This window comes from Sus scrofa, unplaced genomic scaffold (assembly GCF_000003025.6).
Source record: "Sus scrofa isolate TJ Tabasco breed Duroc unplaced genomic scaffold, Sscrofa11.1 Contig2724, whole genome shotgun sequence".
NCBI classification, from domain to species: domain Eukaryota; kingdom Metazoa; phylum Chordata; class Mammalia; order Artiodactyla; family Suidae; genus Sus; species Sus scrofa.
Window position 1 is genome coordinate 29,308 of NW_018085162.1, and position 21,830 is coordinate 51,137.

Genomic DNA, 21,830 nt, shown 5'->3' on the forward strand with positions numbered 1-21,830 from the left:
CTCAAATGCTTTCACTGACTATGGAATCTGAAAAAAGGAAACAATGAACTTCTTTGCAGAACAGATACTGACTCACAGACTTTGAAAAACTTATGGTTTCCAAAGGAGACATTTCGGGGTGTGGGGGGATGCACTGAGGTTGTGGGATAGAAATCCTTTATATTGGATTGTGATGATCATTGTACAACTATAAATGTAATAAATTCACTGAGTAATAAAAATTAAAAAACATTTAAACTATATATATCTCTATCATCTATCTATCCATCTATCTATATATCATCTATTTATCTATAAAACATGTAAAGAAAACAATTAAATGGCCAAGAAACATAATAGGATGCTGAAATTCAGGTGTGAACAACAACAGCAAAAAAGAATGGAAGTAACAGCCTCCTTACTACAGAATTAAAAAGTCACTCAGTTAAGTGCTATAGATGCCACATCACCTTCTGGAGTTTATCAGATTAACCAGCACTGCTTAGAGAACATCTCAATTGAACCTATCATGAGATTTAGAAATATCTGCCAAAAATATCCCCCCCAAATTTAGAAATATCTGCAAAAAATAATTTAAAAAAATCCCTAAATTGTTACACTTGAAATTAGTTTCTAAGTATACCTGATGTTAGAGAAGGTAAGTTTACTCCAGATCTTTAAATATGAAAGTATTCAAAAAGAGTATTACATCATAGAGTTGATCTCCACATATCTTGGCCATCACAAACTAACTTGGCTGATCATGAGAGTCAGATGGAGGAACATTTAGAAAACTAAATTCTCACACCACCAATTAACTCCTGCAAAATGAAAAGCCTAGTTCAGAATCTTATGTATAAATACAGTTCCTGGGTTACCTACATAAGGAGACAGTTATCCAAGCCATATTCTGGGTGGTGATGGCTTCTCCCTTGTCCTTCATGCACGGATGTCATCTCAGTCACAAAAGGGCCAGATACATGCGCCCTCATTGGACCATGAACTGTTTCCATACTCGCAGAAAATTTTATTTATGTCATTCTTTCAGAAAAATATGACTTTCCAATTTTTTGAGAATTTTCCAGTTGAGTATGGATGTCCTTTTATCTGAAGAAATTTGAATCTTGATTGTGAACAGAGATTAAGAATATTCATGGCAGGTAGAATTTCTCCTATGAACAAACAAATGTTTAATCAACATTTTGATTGAAGGGAAAGTTGTAAATTTTGGATGAATTGTTTAGATTAAAAAAATGCTATTTGAGTTTTACCAATCAAATTGAAATAGTGAAACAGCCTTTGCCACGTTTTGATTCTCAACTAGTTATAATATCTGGTTTTCATTCCATATTGTTGAACTTTGGGTTTCTTGGAGGACGAAGAATAATTTGGTATACATACTCTATTGTTTTGATTAAATCATTTTAATTTGTGAAAAAGCCAGTCAAGTCATTACTGGTACAGGCAAATACTCTCTGAGGTAAGGGCAAAGGTCTGGAAACACTTTATCTACGTTTAACTGCAGCACATATTATTGAGTCATTCATTTGGGGCATCTACAAGGGTGATCATTATCTAATTAAATTCTTAGGGACCTTAGTCATAATTTTGAAGGTAGACTCTTTATCTCCAGGTAATCACCTTATATAATAGGACTTACAAAAAATTATAAAAGAATAAATAGAGGTCAGATCACCAAAAGGGAAAAAGCCCAGCCTGGGTAGAAATGAAATATGTACAAATTTTCTTATTTAAATCATTACCCCCAAAATAGGCAAAACTGTTTAAAAATTGTCTTTGCAGATGACATCTGACCTCATTTCCAGAAGGTTATGAATGCAAACTTCAGAACAAATCATTTAAAACTTGTTTCTAATGCAGATAAAGTCTGTCACAAAATTTGCCCCAGATTTTCAAGCGGCATGTTGATAAAATTTGTGTTCATGTAAGAGTGGAGATAGAGAAACATTTGTGGGACTAATTGTATTTATCTCAATGTGCTTCTTATGAAGGATTCACCAAAAAAACCTATACACACACACACACACACACACACACACACACACACACACACACACACACACATATGCCACAAAATGTTGCAATACATTTCAAAGGACTTAAATCATACAGACTATCTATCTATAGAGATAGATGTATAGATATGTAATAAAGAAAATGTAATTCAACTAGAAATTGCTAACAAAAATATAATATTTTCCAAATATATGCAAATTAAGCAACACAAGTCTAATTTAACCATGAACATTTTGAAAAATAAAATTTCAAGAGAAATATAATGGTATACATATATAAAAGATATATTAAAGATATTGATGAATTATATGTATAAACTACATACAATTTGTGCTACATATGATGTATGTAATATTAACTAGGTGCAGCTAAAGGAGTGGCTAGAGAGACATTTACAGCTTTAAAATCAAGTATTAGAAAACAAGAAATATTACAAGAAATGACCTAAGCTTCTATGTCAAAAAGCTAGAAAAGGAAAATAAAATAAGTACAGAAAACATTATAGCATAGAAATAGGATATAGGAGAAATAAATCATTGAAATAAATATTGATTGAGGAGTTCCTGTGGTGCCTCAGCAGCAATGAACCCAACTAGTATCCATGAGGACATGGGTTCAATCCCTGGCCTCACTCAGTGGGTTAAGGATTCAGCATTGCTGTGGGCTGTAGTGTAGGTCACAGACGTGGCTCAGATCTGGCATTGCTATAGCTGTGGCAACTACAACTTCGATTTGTCCCCTAGGCCAGGAACTTCCATATGCCACAGGCATGGCCTTAAAAAGACTCTCTCTCTCTCTCTATATATATATATAAAACATATGAAGATATATGTAAAACATATGAATATGTTTATATCCCCATATAAACACACACACGCACACACATATATATAATATGTTTATATTTATAAAACATATGAATCCAGGAATTGGTTCAATGAAAGTTTGATAAAATTGATAAGCTTCTAGCAAAGTGGATTTAGAAGAATACAGAAAAAATAAATTATCAATCAAGAATCAAGAAAATGTCATCACTGCAGATCATACAGAACTTAAAAAGATACTAAAGCATATGATAAATGAATTTATGATAAAATACTTCTCAACTAAGTAAATTGTCACTGCTTTGAAACACACAACCTTCTAAATAAACACACTAATAAAATGATGTAAAGCTAAAATAATCTACTACCCAATACAATCAATTATTTGGAGTCCTTCCTTTCCCTAAACAGAATTCTATCCCCATAGAGCTTTACTAATGAATTCTATACAAAAATTAAACAAGAAATAGTACCAATCCTACCTAAACAATTTTAGAAATGGGAGGAAATTATTATATACCCCAACTCATCTTATGCACCCAGCATAACCTTTATACTAGAATGAAACAAGGGATCAAAACAAAAATAATCAAATTGATATCCCACATCAATATAAACACAAAATTCTAAACACAATACTTATGAGTTTTTTGGATGTTTTATTTTGGGATTTTTTTTTTCTTGTAATGGTTTATGAGGCAGGTCTGGAGCAGTGCTTGGTCAGGGGCTAATTATGTACCACTACTGATGCAAAATCTTTCTAATATTCAGCCCATTGCAATGGTCCTGTGAACCACACATTTTTCTAGCTGGTGAGAATAGGCACCATTCCTGGTCCAATGTGAGCATCAGGGACCCTTCTCTCTAATCCAGCTCAGTAAAACTTTCATCAGCCTCTAGCAGTTTCCTCAAATCCATGAATTGATGGGGATCCTCTCCAGATCTCCAACATCCCCTCCCTCAATCTCTCTTAATCTCTCTTTCAACCCTCCAAGTATAGCCTATGTAATATTCTATCATCAGAATTCTATCTGCCTTGGTTCATTGGTTTCCTCAGACACTCAACACCATCTCAACTCAGAAAGTCTACCAGGATCTTCTGAGGTATCTCTCACTGTATCAAAACTTAGAAACATTTTAAAGGTAATAAAGTGGAAAAATCCTAGAGCCCTACCTGTTTGTTTCCCATTGCTCAATGTTCACTGGAAATTGCTTCTGGCATCCAGTGTTTTGAAAATAATGATTTCATATTATTTGTTTCCTTGGTTTTATAAAAACCTATACATGAATATTTATAGCAGTTTTATTCACAATCTCAAATAGCTAGAAACTATCTCTTAATAGAGAAAAGTATAAACAGTGATACAGGGGATACAGTTTAGACTACTACTCAACAATGAAATTAACTACTGGTAATTATAATAATATGTATAAATTTCAAATGCAGGATACTAGGAACAAGAAGCCAGATTTAAAAGACAAAATACTGGGCATGACCTTACATACAGAAAATGCAAAAAAAAAAAAAAAAAAAAAAAGAAAAAAGAAAAAGAAAAAAGAAAAAAAACCTCACCAAAAATTGTTAGAACTAATAACCAAATTCAACAAAGCTACAAGATACAAAAATCAACAAAAAATAATTTCATTTATATACTTCTATATGAATCATTTGAAAAACAATTTCATTTTAATTTTGTAAATAGTCCCATTTACAATGGAAGCAAAAAAAATAAAATGATTAGGTATTCACATGAGTTGAGGGATATATAAGTTAATTTGACTGTGGTAATCATTTCACAGTATATATATATATATATATGTATGTATATATGTATATATATATGTATGTATATATGTATATATATATGTATGTGTATATATATATGTATATATATATATATATGTATGTATATATATATATATGTAAAGTCATGACATCATACACCTTAAATACATACAATTATTTTAATGGCCACAACCATGGCATATGGAGATTCCCTAGGCAGGTATTGAATCCAAGCCCTAGCTGAGAACTATGCCACAGCTATGGCAAGGCCAGTTTCTTTAACCCACTGTGCCAGGCCTGGAATGGAACCTGTGCCTCTACAGCAACCCAAGTCACTGCAGTTGATTTGTAACCAATCACAACACAGAAGGAACTCCAAATATATGCAATTTTAATTTCTCAATTATACTTCAATAAAGCTGGAAGACAAAAAGACAAAACTGTTAGAATGGAAATGAGTCAGTGTTTTCCAAGACAAGTGTTTTCCAAGGTACAGGCAGGAGGTGACACAAAGAGGCATGGGGAGATACTTGCGGTGATAAAATATTTTGCATATTGATTAATATGGTGAGTACACTACTATATGTATTTGTCAATACTTGCAGAACTTTCACTAAAAATGATGAATGGTATACTGTGATGATTGTGACTTAATACACATGTTACACAGCCACTGACACTGGCCCCAAGTTAATGATGGTCCCTAGTGTTGGTATAAGTGCAAAAGCTCTGCAGTGTCCTGGGGGCAGGAACAGAGCACGACTGTGATACACACCCTTCCAAGGGGTGCTGGACACCTGGGGAGGTGGGCCAAGGGACAGTGGGACAAGGCCAGGCCTCCTGGGGGAGATCAGTTTGGTCACAGGACCCTCCCCCGAAGGCAAGAGCTTCCAGGTAAGGGGCTCAGGGCTGATGCCGACCAATGAGATGGGCCCTCATGGATGGAATGGCAGTGACATCATAGTTCCGATGCTGCCTGGCACCCACTCTGCTTCGTGTCCGAAGGCAGTTGGGAGCCCTTGTGGTCTCTGACCTTCTCTGGAGATTGCCTGTCTATCCTGTTCTGACCCACCATCCCCCTCATCCACCTTGTCACTGTTTCTAGAGGAGAGGCGCACCTCCAACAGCGAGAGCTCAGAAAGGTGAGCAAGAGAGGCACCCTCATCCCTAATGGGCACCTTGGCAGGTGACCCCCTTCCCCATGAGCTGTGGCTGAGCTGACACCAACACTGGAGCACAGAAGGTGAGCCAGGGGGATGCAGCCCCTCAGGGAGCCAAGGGGTGCCAGCTGCAGCCACAGTGCCCAGGCTCATGAAGGTGGCCAAGGTCTGAGCTAAGATTTCTGGAGTGGGGAAGGGGGGTAGGTGAAAGGAAAATGAGGATGAAGAGAAATGGAAGTGGGGGGATGGGGGCAGGAGGAGGTGATGCAGGGGAGAAGGAGGAAAGATGAACAGTGAAGGAACAGGGCAAGAAGGATGAGCAGGAGGAGGACCAGCACAGAAAGGGGGAGCAGGAGGACAGGAGGCCAAGACCAGCCCAAGCCAGTTCCTTGAGAGTCATGTTGGGGTCCCTGTAGATATTTTACTTGAGTGATCCCTTGGTTTGATGCTCAGACGTGGGGAACCTCAAGGTACTGATTGAGGCCTGAGGGGAAATCACTGGCCTGATTCAAGACTAACCACAAGAGCTTACTCTTCACATCAGTATCCTCCTGACACTGCTAACAAGCAGTGGGAGAGGAGGAGTGAAGGAAGATCAGGCTTCAGGGACAGCTGCTTGTGAGAGTCCAGGTGCCCAGGTCCATCCCATCCCAGTCACCCTTGCCTGCATGGAGAGATGACCCTCCCCCTAAGGAAAGTCAAATTTCAGGCCAACGGTTCAGGGCTGCTCCTGGCCAATGGGTGGGCTCCACTGTGGGTGGAATGGCAGTGACCCCAGAGTTCTGTCTGTTGCCTGGCACCCACTCTGCTTCCTGTGCCCAGGCAGTTGGAGGCCCTTGTGGTTGCTGACCTGCTCTGACGCTCGCTCGCCTGCCCGCCCGGCTCTGACACACCTGATTCCCACACCTTCCTGGTTGACTTGTTATCATTTTGAGAGGAGAGGCCCATATCCAACAGCGAGAGTCAGAAAGGTGAGCATAAGCTGCACTCTTGACCCTACCAACACCTCAAGGAAGGAGAGACGACTGGTTGGTGTGTGGACCACTCAGGTCTGGGCCTGAGGTGACAGGGACCTCCAGCACCAAGCCCCTGAGTGTGTAGCCCACTCAGGGCTCTGTGGGGTGTGGGCTGCTGCCAGAGATGCCTGAGCCCCTGTGAAGAGCCTGAGGTGAGAGCTCAGAACCCAGGCCCAGTAAAGGAAGAGAGGGAGAAGGAAGGAGGAGAGATGATGCAGGAAGAGGAAGAGGAGGATGTGGAGGAAGAGAGGTCTAGCCAAGGAGAGATGAAAGTAGGAGGAAGGGTGGATACAGGAGGTGAATTAGGAGGAGTTAAAAAGACAGGAGTGAGAGCAAGAAGAGTAAGGATGAAGGAATTAGAGCAGGTAGATGGAAGAGGAGTAGATGAAGGAGGGGGAGAACTAAGCAGGAGAAGATGGGTGGATGGAAGTGATGGATAGAAGAGGAAGAAGGAGAGATGGAGGAGGGGGAGGAGGAGAAATAGGGGACCCAGGCCAGCCCAGAGCAGGTGGTACTGCAATCCAGATGGGGTTGCTTCAGTGGTGTAGTGAGCCCCAGGTTTGATGCTTGGACCCTGGGTACCACAGGGAGCTGTGTGAGGCCTGGGTGGAAAGTCTCTGGCCTAATTTAAGTCCATTGGCAAGGGATTAGTGTCCACATCACTACTGTCCTGGAACCCCTAATAGGGAGGGGGAGAGGAGGAGTGAAGAAAGGTCATGGTCGGGGGACCAAGTGTTTCTGAGGGGCCCTGTGCCTGGGTTCATTGCCTGCCACTACAGCTGGCCCAGTCACCTTCCACTGCCAGCTGACTGTCCTGTCCCTGGAGGAGATGACCTCCTTGGTTATGGATTCAGTGCTAACACTGACCTCTGACCTTGGTCCTATTTTGGGTGGATTGGCAGCAACCTCCAAGTTCAACCCTCTGCATAGCACCCTCTCTGCTTTGTGTCCCCAGGCAGTTGGAGGCCCTTGTGATCTCTGACCTGCTCTGACACTCGCCTGCCCTCCCTGTTCTGACCCACCGACCTGAACTTGGGTCCATTTATACAGCAGAGACCAGCTCTAACAGCAAGAGGCCAGAAAGGTAAGAAAAACCTGCACTGCATACTGACTCTTGGGGACAGGGGCAAGCGGGTCGGTGACTCAGTCCTCCCTGGTCTCGGCCAAGATGATGCCAAACCCAGCCCTGACCATGAGCCAGCTGCGTGCAGTCCCTTGTGTCTCCAAGGGGTGAAGGCTGCTGCCCACAGTGCCTGATTCCATGTGAGGGGCCCAAGGTCAGAGTTCAGAAAACTGACTCCAGGTGGGGGGCACAGTGGGAAGAAGATTAGACAGAGAGGTTTCAGGAGGAGACGAAGTGGAGAAAAGAGGGAGGGGAAAGGCAGGAAGGAACAAAGGAGCAGGAGGAAAAGTGTAGCAGGAGGAGGACAAAGGAGCATGAGGAGATGGATGGATGGAGGCGCAGCAGGGGGTCCAGGCCAGCCCGAGCCAGCTCTATGGGTTCCAGGAAGGGTCCCTGCAAAAGCCATGCCTGAATGAGCCCCTGGTTTGATGGTTGGACCTCAGGAACCTCAGGGAGCTGGGTGAGGATGAGGTGGGAAATCATTGGCCTGATGCCAGTCCAACTGCAAGGGCTTAGTGTCCACATCCATATCCACTTGGCACTTCTGACAAGCAGCGGGAGAGGAGGAGTTAAAGAAGGTCAGGGTTGGAGGACCAGCTGGTCATGAGAGTCCAGGTGCCTATGACCAGTTCAGCCAGGCTCCACCTGCTCCTGGTCCCACTCCCCTGTGTGGAGAGAGGATCTCATACCAAAGGAAAGTCATTTTATAGGTCAAGAGTTCAGTGCTGCTCCTGGCCAAGGGGATGGCCCATTTCCACTGTGGGTGGAAAGGCAGGGGTCCCAGAGTTCTGCACCCTGCCTTATACCCACTCTGCTTCATGTCACCAGGCTACTGGAGTCCCTCAGAGTTGCTGATCTGCTCTGACACTCACTCGCCTGCCCACCCTGCTCTGACCCACCTGATCCTCACACCCGCCTGGTTACCTTTTCACCATTTTGAGAGGAGAGGCCCAAGTCCAACAGTGAGAGTCAGAAAGGTGAGCTTGAACTTCTCCCTCACCCACTACCAACACCTCAAGGACAGAGGCCACTGGTGGGTGCCTGCACCACTCAGGTCTGGGGCTGAGGTGACAAGGACTGCCGGCACCAACCACTGAGCATGCAGCACCCCTCAGGGCCAGAATGCCCAAGTCCCTTTGAGGAGCCTGAGGTGACAGCTCAGACTCCTGGCCCAGAAGGGAAGAGGGGGAGGAGGAAGGAGGGGAGAGAATCCAGGTGCTGGAGGAGGAAGAGGGGAAGGATGGGGAGGAAGGAAGGTCTAGCTGGACCAGAATTGGATGGAGAAAGGAGGAAGGATGAGGTGATTGAAGAGGAGTATAAAATACAGGAGGGTGAGGTAGTAAAAGACAGATGGTTGGGGGGAGGGGAATAGCAGGAGGAAGGAAGCGGAGGAGAAGTGGGGAGATGGAGGTGGATGGAAGAGAATGAAGGTGAGATGGAGAGGGGAGTGAAAGAGAAGCAGGGTGTTCAGACCAGCCCAGGGTCTGCTGTATCGAGTTCTAAATTGTGTTTCTTAAAAGTTGTACCTGAGGGAGCACCTTGTTTGATGCTGTGACCCAGGGAACCTCAGGCAGCTGGGTGAGGCCTGGGTGGGAAATCTCTGTCCTGATTCAAATCCAAAGGCAAAAACTGAGGGTCCACATCACTATCCTCCCAGAAACCTCTAAGATGGAGGAGTGAAGGAAGGTCAGGGTTAGGAGACCAAGTGTTCCTGAGGGTTGATATGCCCAAGTCCATTGCCTGCCAGGCTACAGCTGCCCCAGTCACCTTCTCCTGAGAGCCTTGTACCTGGAGAGGAGGACTTCCCTGGTTATGTGCTCAATGTTGACCCTGATCTCTGCCATCAACTCTACTGTGGGGGGAATGACAGTGAACTCACAATTCTGCCTGCTGTCTGACAGCCACTCTGCTTTGTGTCCCCAGGCAGTTGGAGGCCCTCGTGGTCACTGACCTGCTCTGACGCCTGCTCATCTGTCTGCCCAACCTTCTTTGACCCACTTGATTCCCCCACCTGACTGGTTATCTTGTTACCGTTTTGTGAGGAGAGGCTGATATCCAACTGTGAGAGTGAGAAAGGTGAGCAGGAGCTGCACCCTCATCCCATACCAACACCTCAAGTACAGAGGTCACTGGTGGGTACCCAGACCACTCAGGGCTGGGGGGGGGGAGGTGACAATGACCTCCAGTACCAACCACTGAGCATGCAGCCCCCTCAGGGATCCCTGCAGTGCAGGCTGCTACCAGAGGTGCCTGAGTCCCTGTCAGGAGCCTGAGGTCAGAGCAAAAGACACCTGGCCCAGAAAAGCAAGGTTCAGAGTAGGAGGGAGGGAAGCAGATGCAGGAGAGGAGAAGGATGGGAGGAAGGAAGGTCCAGCTACACCAGAGTTGGATGTAGGTGAGGGAGGAGGTGGTGCGTGAGGACAAGTAATGAAGACAGGAGTGAGAGAAAGAAGAAAAAAGATGGATGAAGTGTTAGGCAATTGATGGAGGAGGAGTTAGAGGAAGGGGAGGACTGAGCAGGAGGAGATGGATGGTGCAAGAAGTGGATGGAAGAGGATGACTCAGAGATGGAAGAGGATGTGGAGGAGAAGCAGGGGGTCCAGGCCAGCCCTGAGAGTTGGTCTTGGGTTCCAAGTTGAGTTGCTAGAGATTATACTTGATTTACATCCTAATGCTGCAAACTCGCTAACCACAGGGAGCTGGGGGAGGCCTGGGTGGGAAATTGCTGGTCTAATTCTAGTCCAATGGCAATGACTTAGGGTTCACCATGGAACCCCTAGGATGGAGGGGAGAGGAGGAGTGAAGGAAGAGCAGGGTTAGGGACTGGGTGTTCCTGAGTTTTCATGTGCCCGAGTCTATCACCTGTCAGGCTACATCTGTCTGTGGTCATCCTCCCCTGCTGGGTTACAGCCCTGTCCCTGAAAAGGATGACCTCCTTCATTTTGGGCTCAGTACTGACCCTTACTTCTGACCTTAGCCCAATATTGTGTGGAATTAGAATGAACCTGCAGCTGCCTGGAACCCACTCTGCATCATGTCCCCAGGCAGGTGGAGGTTCTTGCGGTCACTGACCTGCTCTGAAGCTTGCTCATCTTCTGGCCCTGATCGAACCCACCTGATCTCCACACCCACCTGCTTACCTTCTTACCATCTTGAGAGGAGAGGCCCACATCCAACAGGGAGTGTCAGAAAGGTGGGCTTGAGCTGCACCCTCACCCTCTACCAATATCTCAAGGGAAGAGGACTGTGGTGGGTGCCTGGAGCACATGGGTCTGAGGTCAAGGTGACAAGGACCTCTAGCACCAATCCCTGAGCATGAAGCCCCTTTTGGGTTCCATGAACTACGGGCTGCTGCCAGAGGTGCCCGACGACCTGGAGGAGCCCAAGGTTAGAGGTCAGACTCTTGTCCAGAAAAGGAAGAGAGGGAGAAGGATGGACATGTGAGGCTGAAGGAGGTGCAGGAGGGGAGAGGATGCAGGAGGAGGAGGAGGATGGGAAGAAAGGAAGGAAGGTCTAGCAAGAGGAAAGATGGATTCAGGAGAAAAGGTGGATGCAGCAGGATGGAGGGAGGAGGTGAATGAGGATAAGAAATAGGGACAAGAGTGAGAAGAGGAGAAAACATGAACGGAGGTGAGGAGGAGGATGCAAGGAAGATGGATCAGGAAGAGCATGAAGAGCAGGAGGATGAAGAGGAATAGATAGAGGAGAGGGAGGAAAGGACTGAGGAGGAGGAGATGGATGGATGGAAGAGGTTGAAGGACAGATGGAAGAGGGGGGAGGGGAAGAAGGGGGTCCAGGCCATCCCAGAGCAGGTAGTATGGCGAGCTGTGTGGGGTCTCTTAAAGGGTGTACCTGAGTGAGCTCCTGGTTTGATGCTTGGACCTGGTGAAATCCGGCAGTGTGGTGAGGCCTGGGTGGCACATTGCTGGCCTGAGTCAAGTCAAACTTCAAGGGCTTAGAGTCCACATGAGTACTTTCTTGGAAACCCTAAGTGAGAGGGGAGAGGAGGAATGAATGAAGGTCAGAGTTGGGGTCCAAATGTTAGTGAAGACCTATTTGCCCAGGTCCCTCACCTGCCAGGTGACACCTGCTCCTGTCAACTTCTGCCATGTTACAGCCCTGTCCCTGGAGAGGATAACCTCCTTGGTTATGTGCTTAATACTGACCCGGACATCTGACCTTTGTCCTAGATGGATGAATGGAGCGGGGAGCAGGGGGTCCATGCCAGCCCAGAACCAGCTCTATTGGGATCTGGATGGGGTCCCTGCAATGCTTGTACCCTACTGAGACCCTGGGTTGATGCTAAGTCCCAGGCACCTCAGGAAGCTGGGTGAGGACAAGGTGGTATGAAATAGCTGGCCTGATTCAAGTCCAATGGCAAGGGCTTAGGGTCCACATCAGAATCCTCCTGGCACTACTATCAGGCAGGGGAGAGGAGGAGTGCAAGAAGGGTTGGTGGACCAGCTGGTTGCAAGTTTCCAGAACAGTCAGTCTCCATCTCCCCCTGCTGATGCTCCCCTGTGTGGACAGAGGACCCTCCCAGAAAAGAAAGTCACTTTTCAGGTCAAGGAGTCAGTGATGCTCCTGGCCAGTGGGATGGGCACCATATTGGTTGGAATGGCAGAGACCCCAGAGTTGTATCTGATGCTCTGAACCCATTCTGCTTCGTGTCCCCAGACAGTTGGAGGCCCTCGTGGTCACTGACCTGCTCTGACGCTCACTCACCTGCCTGCCCTGCTCTGACCCACCTGATCCCCACACCCGCCTGGTTACCTTGTTACCATCTTGAGGAGAGGCCCACATCTAACAGCGAGAGTCAGAAAGGTGAGCAAGAGCTGTACCCTCAGCCCCTACTGACACTTCAAGTAAAGAAGCCCATGGTGGGTGCCTGGACCACTCTGGTCTGAGGTTGAGGTGACAAGGACATCCAGCACCAACCACCATGTGTGTAGCCCCCTTAGGCCTCTGTGAAATGTGGGCTGCTGACAGAGGTGCCTCAGTCCCTGTCAGGAGCCTGAGGTCAGAGCTCAGAATCCTGGACCAGAAGTGGAAGAGGCGGAGTAGGAGGGAGGGGAGAGGCTGTCGGAGGAGGAGGAGGGGAGAGGATGCAGGCACAGGAGGAGAAGGAGGATGGGGAGGAAGGAAGGTCAAGTCAGAGGAGAGATGGATGTAGGAGAAAAGGTGGATGCAGGAGGATGGAGAAAGCAGGTGAGTGATGAGGAGCATTAAAGACAGGACTGTGAGGAAGAAAATAAAATTTTGATGGATGGGGAGGGGGATGATGGAGGAAATGTAGATGGAGGAGGGAGAGTGGGAGGACCATGCACGAGGAGATGGAGGAGTGGGAGGTGGATGGAAGAGAATGAAGGTGAGATGGAGAAGGGGCTGAAGTACACTTTCAGGTCCAGGCCAGCCAACAGCCTCATCTACTGGGATCCAGGTGGTGTCACTTAAAAGTGTACCCATGTGAGCCACTGGTTTGATGCTCAGACCCAGAGAAATCTGGGAGCTGCTTTTACCTGGGTGGTCCATAGCTGGCCTGAGTCATGTCAAAGCCAGGAGCTTAGAGTCCACATCATTATCTTCCCTGAATTCCTAAGAGGGATGGAGAAAGAGTGAGGAAGGTGAGGGTTGGGGGACCAAGCCTTCCTGAGTTTCCATGTGCCCGGGTCCATCACCTGACAGGTTAGAGCTTCCCCTGTCATCTTCCCCTGCCATCTTGTCCTGCTGGGTTACAGCCCTTCCCCTGGAGATGATGAGTCTTTAGTTATGGGCTCAGCATGAACTGTGACCTCTGCCCTCAGCCCTATTGTTGTTGGAATAACAGTGACCAAAAGTTCTGTCTTCTGCCTGGCACTCACTTTTATCTTGTCCCCAGGCAGTTGGAGGCCCTGTGGTCTCTGACCTGCTCTGACGCTCCTCCATTTCTCCACCTCTCCCACCCCGTCCCTGGGTGCATTTCCACCAAAGAGGCACAGAACCAGCAGCGAGAGGACACACAGGTAAGTGTGACTTGCTCCCTCACCACATACTGACACTAGGGGACAGGGGCCTCTGGTGGGAGCCTGGACCACTCTGGTCTGTAGCCAATGTGACAAGGATCTACAGCACCAACCACTGAGGATGCAGCCCGCTCAGGGATCTGTGGTGTGTGGGATGCTTCCAGAGGTACCTGAATACCTGTGAGGAACCTGAGGTCTGAGCTCAGACCCCTGGCCCAGAAAAGGAAGGTGGGGAGGAGTAGTGAGGAGAGAGGATGCAGGAGGAGGAGGAAGAGGTGGACTTACAAAGAAGCTGGATCAGGTGGAGAGATGGATGTAGGAGGTAGAAGGATGAATGGCTGGTGGAGGAGCCATGGATGGGGAGGAGGAACGTGGAGGACTGTTGCGGAGGTGGATGAAGGAGACACGGGCCCTGGGGAATGGGCAGAATGTAGCATTGAGACCACTGTGGATGAGTGTGGATGTTGGAGGAATGTGGAAAAGTGGTGGTGGGAGGCGGACATTAGGGAGACAGAAGAGGAAGAGGTCGAGAGGCATGAATGGAAGGACGAGGAGCAACATGGGGCAATTGCAGAGGAGGAGGTCTGAGTTCAGGCAACTCTCCAGGTCCCAATGGTCCCTCCAAGCCTCTTCTTTGGCCTGGATCCTGGAGGTTTCCCATCCAACCCACTGAGATCAGGGACACCAGCTGGGTGAGCATGTGTGGCCTGTGGGCTGGGGACATAAGAGCCTCACCCAGTTCAGCATCCTGTCCCCCATTGCTCCATGTGTCATCTGACCCACAGACTCCAGCTGTGTTCCTCATTGGCTAGACCCTCTTTGTGTTGTCCCAGAACAGATGTGTCCCACCATGTGAACAGGGAAAATGAGGCCCTTCCCCCTGTGACTTGTTCAGAACTGTGAACCTAGGGATGATCTCATAGCACAGAGGCTGCCTATGGTCAAATATATTATCCTTTTACCAATTCCACCCCCCCTCCAATGGGCTGGTGCTCTTCCCTGATTCACCAGAAGAATCAGCTGAGAGTTAAGAGGAATGGAGCAGGAGTTTCTGTCATGGCTCAGAGGTTAAGGAATCCAACTAGAAACCATGAGGTTGAGGGTTCGATCTCTGACCTTGTTCAGTGGGTTAAGGATCCAGCATTGCAGGGAGCTGTGTTGTAGGTCACAGACTTGTCTCAGATCTGGCATTGCTGTGGCTGTGGCATTGGCCGTAGCTACAGCTCCAGCTGGACCTCTGGCCTGGGAACCTCCATATGCCATAGGTGTGGCCCCAAAGACAAAATGACAAAAAAAAAAAAAAAAAAGGAATGGAACCGATGGGAGCCTCTTGTCCTAGAGATCTCTGGTGCCCACATCCCATCCTGCCTCCCTAGTGGACACATCTAGAGTGGGCACATGGTCAGGGAAGAGCTTAGTGGGCTGGAGCAAAGGGCTCTCCTTGGATGGGAGAATACTGGGCCTTATATTCACCTGTGCACCTTCCACTTCCAACTTCAGTGCCTCCTGGGGCCCAGAAGGCAGGGAATCTGGCTCAGAGCTTTTTTCTTAAAATTTACACATCAAATGTAGGTGCTAAATTATACCACTCAGTGGCATTTAGTGTATTAGCAGAGCCATGCCACCATCACCACTATTTCCACCTTCCTCTACCTCATGAAAAAAAATCTATCAGTTCATACCCCCACTGGACCCTGCCCCCAGCACTGGGGGCCACTGACCTTTTTCTGTCTGGGCTTGGCTCTGCTGGACACAGCACCTCCATGGAACTTCACAGCATGTGGTCTCCGTGTCTGCTTTCTTTCCTGAGCATCAAATCCATCCATGTTGCAGCACGTGGCAGTGTTTCCCTCTTTTTCTGGTTGAATGATGTACCACCACATCCTGGTCCTCCAGCCACCTGTCCAGGGCTACTTAGATGGGGCCCTCTTTTTGCTCTTGGGAGTAGCTCTGCTATGAATGTGCATGTACATCTATCTGTGTCCCTGTCTTCCTCTCTCTTGGGTGTATACCTGGGAAAGGACCTGCTGTATCATGTGGCAACTCTTCATTTAACTTTTGGAGAAAGGCCTGGTTTTCCAAAGAAATTGCCCCATTTTACAATCCTGCCAGCCAAACAGGAAGGTGCCAGCTTTTCCACATCCTCATTTGATCAGTAACAGCCACTCCAGTGGGTGAAAAGTTTGGTCCTCTGCTGGCTTTGATTTGCATCCCCCTGATGCTAATGTTGAGATTGGTCTCCTGTGCCCTTTGGCCTTGATTTTGCAGGAATGTCTATTCAGGCCCTCTGCCCAATGTCTACTTGGGCCATTTCTATAGTGGAATAAGGAGTTTGGCCATATTCTGTATACTGGGCTCTTATCTGTCAAGTCAGTCTCACATTTTTATTCATTGTGTGGGTTGTCATTTTCTTGACAGTGTCACTTGTCACTTGAGGCACCGCTGTTTTAAATTTAATCAAGTCCACTTTATCAATGTTTATCTTTTGTTCCCTGGGCTTTTGATGCCTAAGCAAAATATGAGTCCTATGAGCCTGTGAGGCCCTCCACAGCTGGCAGCTTCCCTTCCCTCAGCTCCCCTGGCCCAGGGAGCTCACACCCCGGTGCTGCAGGACAGCTGCTGGCCTTGGCCTCCTGGCCGCCTTCTTTTTCCTCCTCATCTCATTGTGACAAGATCTCCAGGCTGCTGGCAAGGGTCTGTAAGTGGAAGTGTTAGGATGTTTGGGATGTCACCCACCCAGGCAGCACGGTTTTCTCCTGTCTGATCAGATAGAAGGGGAGCTGCCAACAGGGGGCCCGCTTCAACCTGTTGGTTCTCTGAAGCTCTTTCATGCACTGGAATATTTGGATTTTTTCTTTCAGCATCAGACATGGTAAAGCTGGAGACCCTGCTGGCCCTGGAACGAGCAGATATCATTGCCAGCTATGAACAGGTGAGGCACCAGAGGGAGCTTAGCCATTAGGAGCAGCTGCAGCCCTGGAAGGGGTCAGAGCCAAGGGCAGGCAGGGAGGCCTGGTGGGGACAAGACCCAAGTAGAACAAGTGAGGCCCAAAGGTCATTGTCATCAGCAGGAGCAGGTACATCCCCCAATGGGAATCAAAATATTCCAGGTGTGGACCACTCCTTGAGGGGGAAGGTGAGGCCCAAGGTGGGGAATCACAGCCCAAGGGGGCAAGTGTGTCCCTGGGGGATCAGAGCAAAGGCTGACCATGTGAAGCTCAGAGGCAGCAGGAGCAGGTGTGTCCCATGCAGGATCAGAGAAGGTAGGAGCAGATGAGGTGCAGGTGCAGGTGGCTCTCCTTGGGGTAGGTTCTCATGCTGGGCCACCATCAGAGGTTCCTGGGCTCCTGAGGACACTCTGCTTGTAACCCCTCACCTTGGTGCCCCATCTGGGTTTCAGGGGCGCCGGTCAGGGCCTCCAGCGGACCCATGGGATGATGCTGACCTGTTGCTCTACAAGGCCACAGACAGGCTAGGCTTTTTGCCGTGAGTCATCTTGATACCCCCTCCCCCCTCCCCAGGGAGGGTTACCATTTGCAGAAACACCTCTGGAGGCAGAACCCTTCTGTCTAGCTCAGGGCCTCAAATCCTGGTGGCCACTGGGGACCAGGGTCCACACTAGGCTTGGGGTGAGAGAGCTTAAAGAATATACAGGAAAAACTGGAGGCTGAGCCAGCCTGGGCCTTAGCCCTGTGGCCTCTACACCCACACTGGGGACAGCCCAGGGCAGCCATCCAGCAGGGTCAGGGTCAGGGCTCAGCCTGATCTGCAGTGGCTCTACAGAGCCTGGCCACAGGGGGAGGGGCACCTGGCCCACAGGTCTCCAAGGGCAGTGGGCCCAGCCAGGGGGCCATGTGGGGACACTGTGAAGGGCAGTGAGATGCTGCTTCAGATATTGGACAGATGGTTAGGAGATGGTAATGTAGGACCTAAAAGCTCACAGGAAGGTGACAGAGGCAGGGGGAGTTTGACTCCTTGTGTGGTGCCAGGAGGAGATTCAGGGTAGGATGGCTGGCCTGGCCATGATGGGGGAGGGGAGATTGGGATGAAGTTTCTGGGTCTGCTCTGGGAGGGGCCACACACCTGTCAGGTCAGGAGTGGGGGTGCACAGTGCAGAGGGGGTGGCCAGCCTCAGTGGAAGTAGGGGCACTGCCTGGGGTGCTGCAGTCTGCTCCAGAGCTGGCACCCACCTTGGGTCCTCCTCCGTCAGGGTATCCCTGGTTAAGATGGGGGGTGGCAGGGGTTGGGGGCCTCCAGACACCCGGTCCTCACAGCTCTACTTCTCTTGCCTTGTAGTCAGGAGCAGCCTAGCCTCAGCACCCAGGGCCTCAGCATCCACAGCCTCAGCACCCACGAGGCAAGGGTGAGAGCCAGTCCATGCTATACTGGTGGGAGGTGGGAGGTTGCCACGCAGTGGCTGTGGTTCCTTGCTGCCTGACCCCAGAGTTGTTGGGGGTCCTTGGGCTGTGAGGGGTCTGTGCCTTCATGCCTCCTCTAAGATCAGAGCCCTGAGTCAGGGCTACTTTAGGGAAGCAGGAAGCTTGGCTAACACCACCATGTCCCCTTTTCCAGCAAAGAGCCAAGGACATCAGGCGAGCCCCTAAGTGGGTGAAGATGCTGAGGAACTGGGGCAAATACGGGGACAGTCAAAAGGTAGAAACCTGAGCATTCTGACCCTGAAGGAGGCTGGTCTGGGTCTCCTGGGGCTTTCCTGGCCACCCTAGCCCAGGACCCCACAGAGTGGACCAGCCATGCCCACACCACAGCCTATCCTTAGCTGGGGGAGACTGGGCCAGGCCCGGGCAAAGCCAGCCTCTCCTGAGCAACTTCTGCATGAGTCTTGCTTCATGTCACTGGGTGTCACTTGCACCAGTCTTAGGGCCCCTTCTTACCTGCAGATGCGCCGGCGGGTCTACAAGGGGATCCCCCCACAGGTGAGAGGACAGGCATGGTCTCTGCTGTTGGACCTGGAGAAGGTGAAGGCAGAGAACCAAGGGAAATACCAGGTATGGCCCCTCCACCTGTGCCTCAGGGACCCTCACCTGTCCCCAGATTTCCTGGCACCTCCCAGGCTTATAGGCCCAGGGCCCACCTGCCAGGAAAGCCATGCCAACCATGCAGACACTGAGTCCAGGGTTGCACAGGTGCCACCTAGCATGACACTAAGGCCTCCCATACCCCTGAGGGGGACAGAGTCACAGGGCAAGGGACAGAAGCCAAGAGGAAAGAGCAAGGTGACCCCACAGAAACCATGGATAGAGACCACCCGGCCAGATGAACACAGCCCTGACTGACCTGGGTCAAGAAACAGGTCTCAATCCATTAACCAAGAGAGGTCCCTACCCATGGCCAGTTCCTGCCACTCAGCCCCCATCTGCACCGTGGGCACCCTAAGTCCCACAGCCCAGGGTGGGTGCTCTATGCACCCGGCTGAGCGGCATCATCAGGAGAAGTGCAAGGGAGCGGGTGTGATAGTGGCCACAGGTGTCCAAGTTGCTCAATGATGGGTGATCTGAGAGGCCCCCGAGCATGGTGAACACCCACTGACACTGTGGGAAAAGAGCCAGCATCACACTTAGTCCTCAGGCTCTCAAAAGGCCCTGAAAATAAGGCATGGGCTCCCCTTCTGGCCCTCTGCCTCACCCAGCCTGTGTGTGGTGGGACTCAGAGGGGTCAAGGGACAGAGGCCCAGTTGCCCTCTCAGCATCCCACTGCCCTGGGACACACACACCTGGGAGCAGCCTCCCAGGGGACAAGCCCATCGCCAGGGCAGAGGCACTGTCATCCTAGACTGCCTTGTGTGGGGTGGGGGAGGAGGGGATCTGGTGGCCTGGCCAGTGTGTCACCATTGGGTGGGGGTCTGGGACTGGAGAAGCCACAGGCTGATTATCCACAGGGCTTCTGGGCACAGGCTGTGACCTGGTCACCCTTGTGATCCTGCCTGGCTTCCGAAACAAGCAAAAGAAAGGTTTCTCTAGAAACACTCATGTTGAGCTGGCAGTGCCTGCTCTGCTGGTTAGGGTTCCAGGCCTCTGACTTTGCCACCCCCCCACCCCCGGCTCTACCCACAGAGAATGAAAGAGCAGGCCAGGCTCTACTCTCTGGACATCAAATTTATCGACATGGATGTGAGCTACACCTTCCAAAACAATATTATGTTCAGGGAGCGTTACGGCATCAAGTGAGGATGTTGGGCCACTGGTCCTGGGGCAGGAGAGCAGGGGAGCAGGGGTGTGGTGGCCCGGGGATCCTGGGGGAGAGGAGGCATGATGGCGAGGGCTGGACCTGAGGTGGTGAGAGTGGGGCCCGTGCAGAGCACCTGCAGGAGTGGGAGCACACAGGGCTGGGGTGGCCCTGAGGGAGGATGGCTGTGCCCTCAGAAGTCAACAGGCCCCTGCAGGGATGGGAGGGGCACTGGGCAGCAGAGAGCAGGCTGGACCAGGACACAGAAGGATGGAGTGAGAGTCAGATGAGTCAAAATGACACCTCATTTTGATGTCTGTCTACTTTTTTAAACAATTCATATCATTTATAAAAGAAAAGTGGGATGGAACCCGCAATTTTGTCGCTCTGTCCTACATTAGCAATCCTTGCTCCATCCAGTGTCCCACACGCACCACACACTTGACCAGTGGAAGGTGTTTATAGTGAGCCTCATTGTCCCCTTTCCAGGCAGCAAGCCCTCTTCAACGTGCTTGCAGCTTACTCTGTCTACAACACGGTGAGTACCCGCCCCTGGTCAGCCATCCCACAGTGGCCCTGCTTCTTTAGTGGCCTATTGCACCAGTCAGGATGTCAGCTCCCATGGCCACAGAGATGATGCAGGGGGACCTCTGCTCTGAAACTGACATGGATGGCTGGGGTGCAGACCCCAGTTTTAAGGACAGAAATGGCACATGATACCTGGGCTGCATCAGCCCACGAGCTGATAGCAAGTTCACATGGCCCTAAAAAGCATTGCTGTGGTCACAACGCTTAAGTTTGAATCCTGAAATGCCATTTTATGAATCAGAATCCTAGCAGGGATGAGAGGTCCCAGCAAACCAACTCCTGTGTGGCCCATGGGAGGCAGCTCCCGGCCCCATCTGCTCTTTCTGAAACAATCCCTCAAAGAACACAACCTGAGAGGACCCCATAGGCTGCCCACAATAGGGCCTGGGGCCACCCACACACCACCGCCACACAAAAGCCAGGCCCACACAGGCCACAGTCAGCAACCCTCCACCTCCCCTCATAGCAGGACATCCAGACCTTGCTGGTTCCCAGCACCCAGCATGCCTCATCTGGGAAAGGGGGTCTGGGATGGTGCCCAGGCATGAGTGGGAGCCCGTCCAGAAGCTGAGGTGAAAGTGCCAGGGAGGGGATGGTGGAGGCCTCTGAAGTGGTCCTAGCAGCCATGTCTGACTCTTGCAGGAGGTGGGCTACTGCCATGGCATGAACCAGATTGTCGCTGTCCTGCTTATGTTTCTTAATGAAGAGGATGCTTTCTGGGCACTGGCCCAACTGATGGAAAACAAAAGACATGCCATGCATGGTAGGTGACTGCCACAGAGCACTGGATGTTACTCAGAGTCGGGAGTCTCCCTGCAGAGTTCTCCCAGTTGTGGGGCTGCCAGGGACTGACCTGGTCCATCTCCCCATCAGCAAAGGTCACCAGCTCCCCCCTAGCAGTCTGCGTCCTGTAACCACAGCCCTCAGCGCTGGCCTCATCCAGACCACTCCATCCCTTCTGGTCCCTCTGCCTCTCTTCTGCTGCTACCGGGCCACCTCCAACCCCACCCCAAGCCCCTGATCAGAGGAGGCCCAGGTGGCAGCATCTCCCTGCTGTGCCCCCCACCTGACTCCCAGGCCCAGGAAATGTTCATGCACACCCCACCCCCATCCCTTGGGCCACTCCCAGCCA

The 21,830-nt window shown here is 49.8% G+C and overlaps 2 long non-coding RNA genes across 4 annotated transcripts; one reads left to right on the forward strand and one right to left on the reverse strand.

Moving 5' to 3' along the window:
- Positions 1–213: 213 nt before the first annotated feature.
- Positions 214–20,696, reverse strand: LOC110258681. Of its 3 annotated transcripts, none has more exons than XR_002341218.1 (5): positions 18,820–20,696; positions 15,649–16,623; positions 13,445–13,520; positions 11,778–11,912; positions 214–1,151 (listed from the first exon to the last, which is right to left on the reverse strand). It is a non-coding gene; the product is annotated as an uncharacterized LOC110258681 (long non-coding RNA). The 3 variants fall into 3 exon arrangements; XR_002341219.1 differs by lacking the exon at positions 214–1,151 and adding an exon at positions 4,874–5,045; XR_002341220.1 differs by lacking the exon at positions 214–1,151 and adding an exon at positions 7,881–8,590.
- On the forward strand, positions 7,778–9,934 carry LOC110258680. Its single transcript, XR_002341217.1, has 3 exons — positions 7,778–7,886; positions 8,754–8,902; positions 9,849–9,934. It is a non-coding gene; the product is annotated as an uncharacterized LOC110258680 (long non-coding RNA).
- Positions 20,697–21,830: the final 1,134 nt, after the last annotated feature.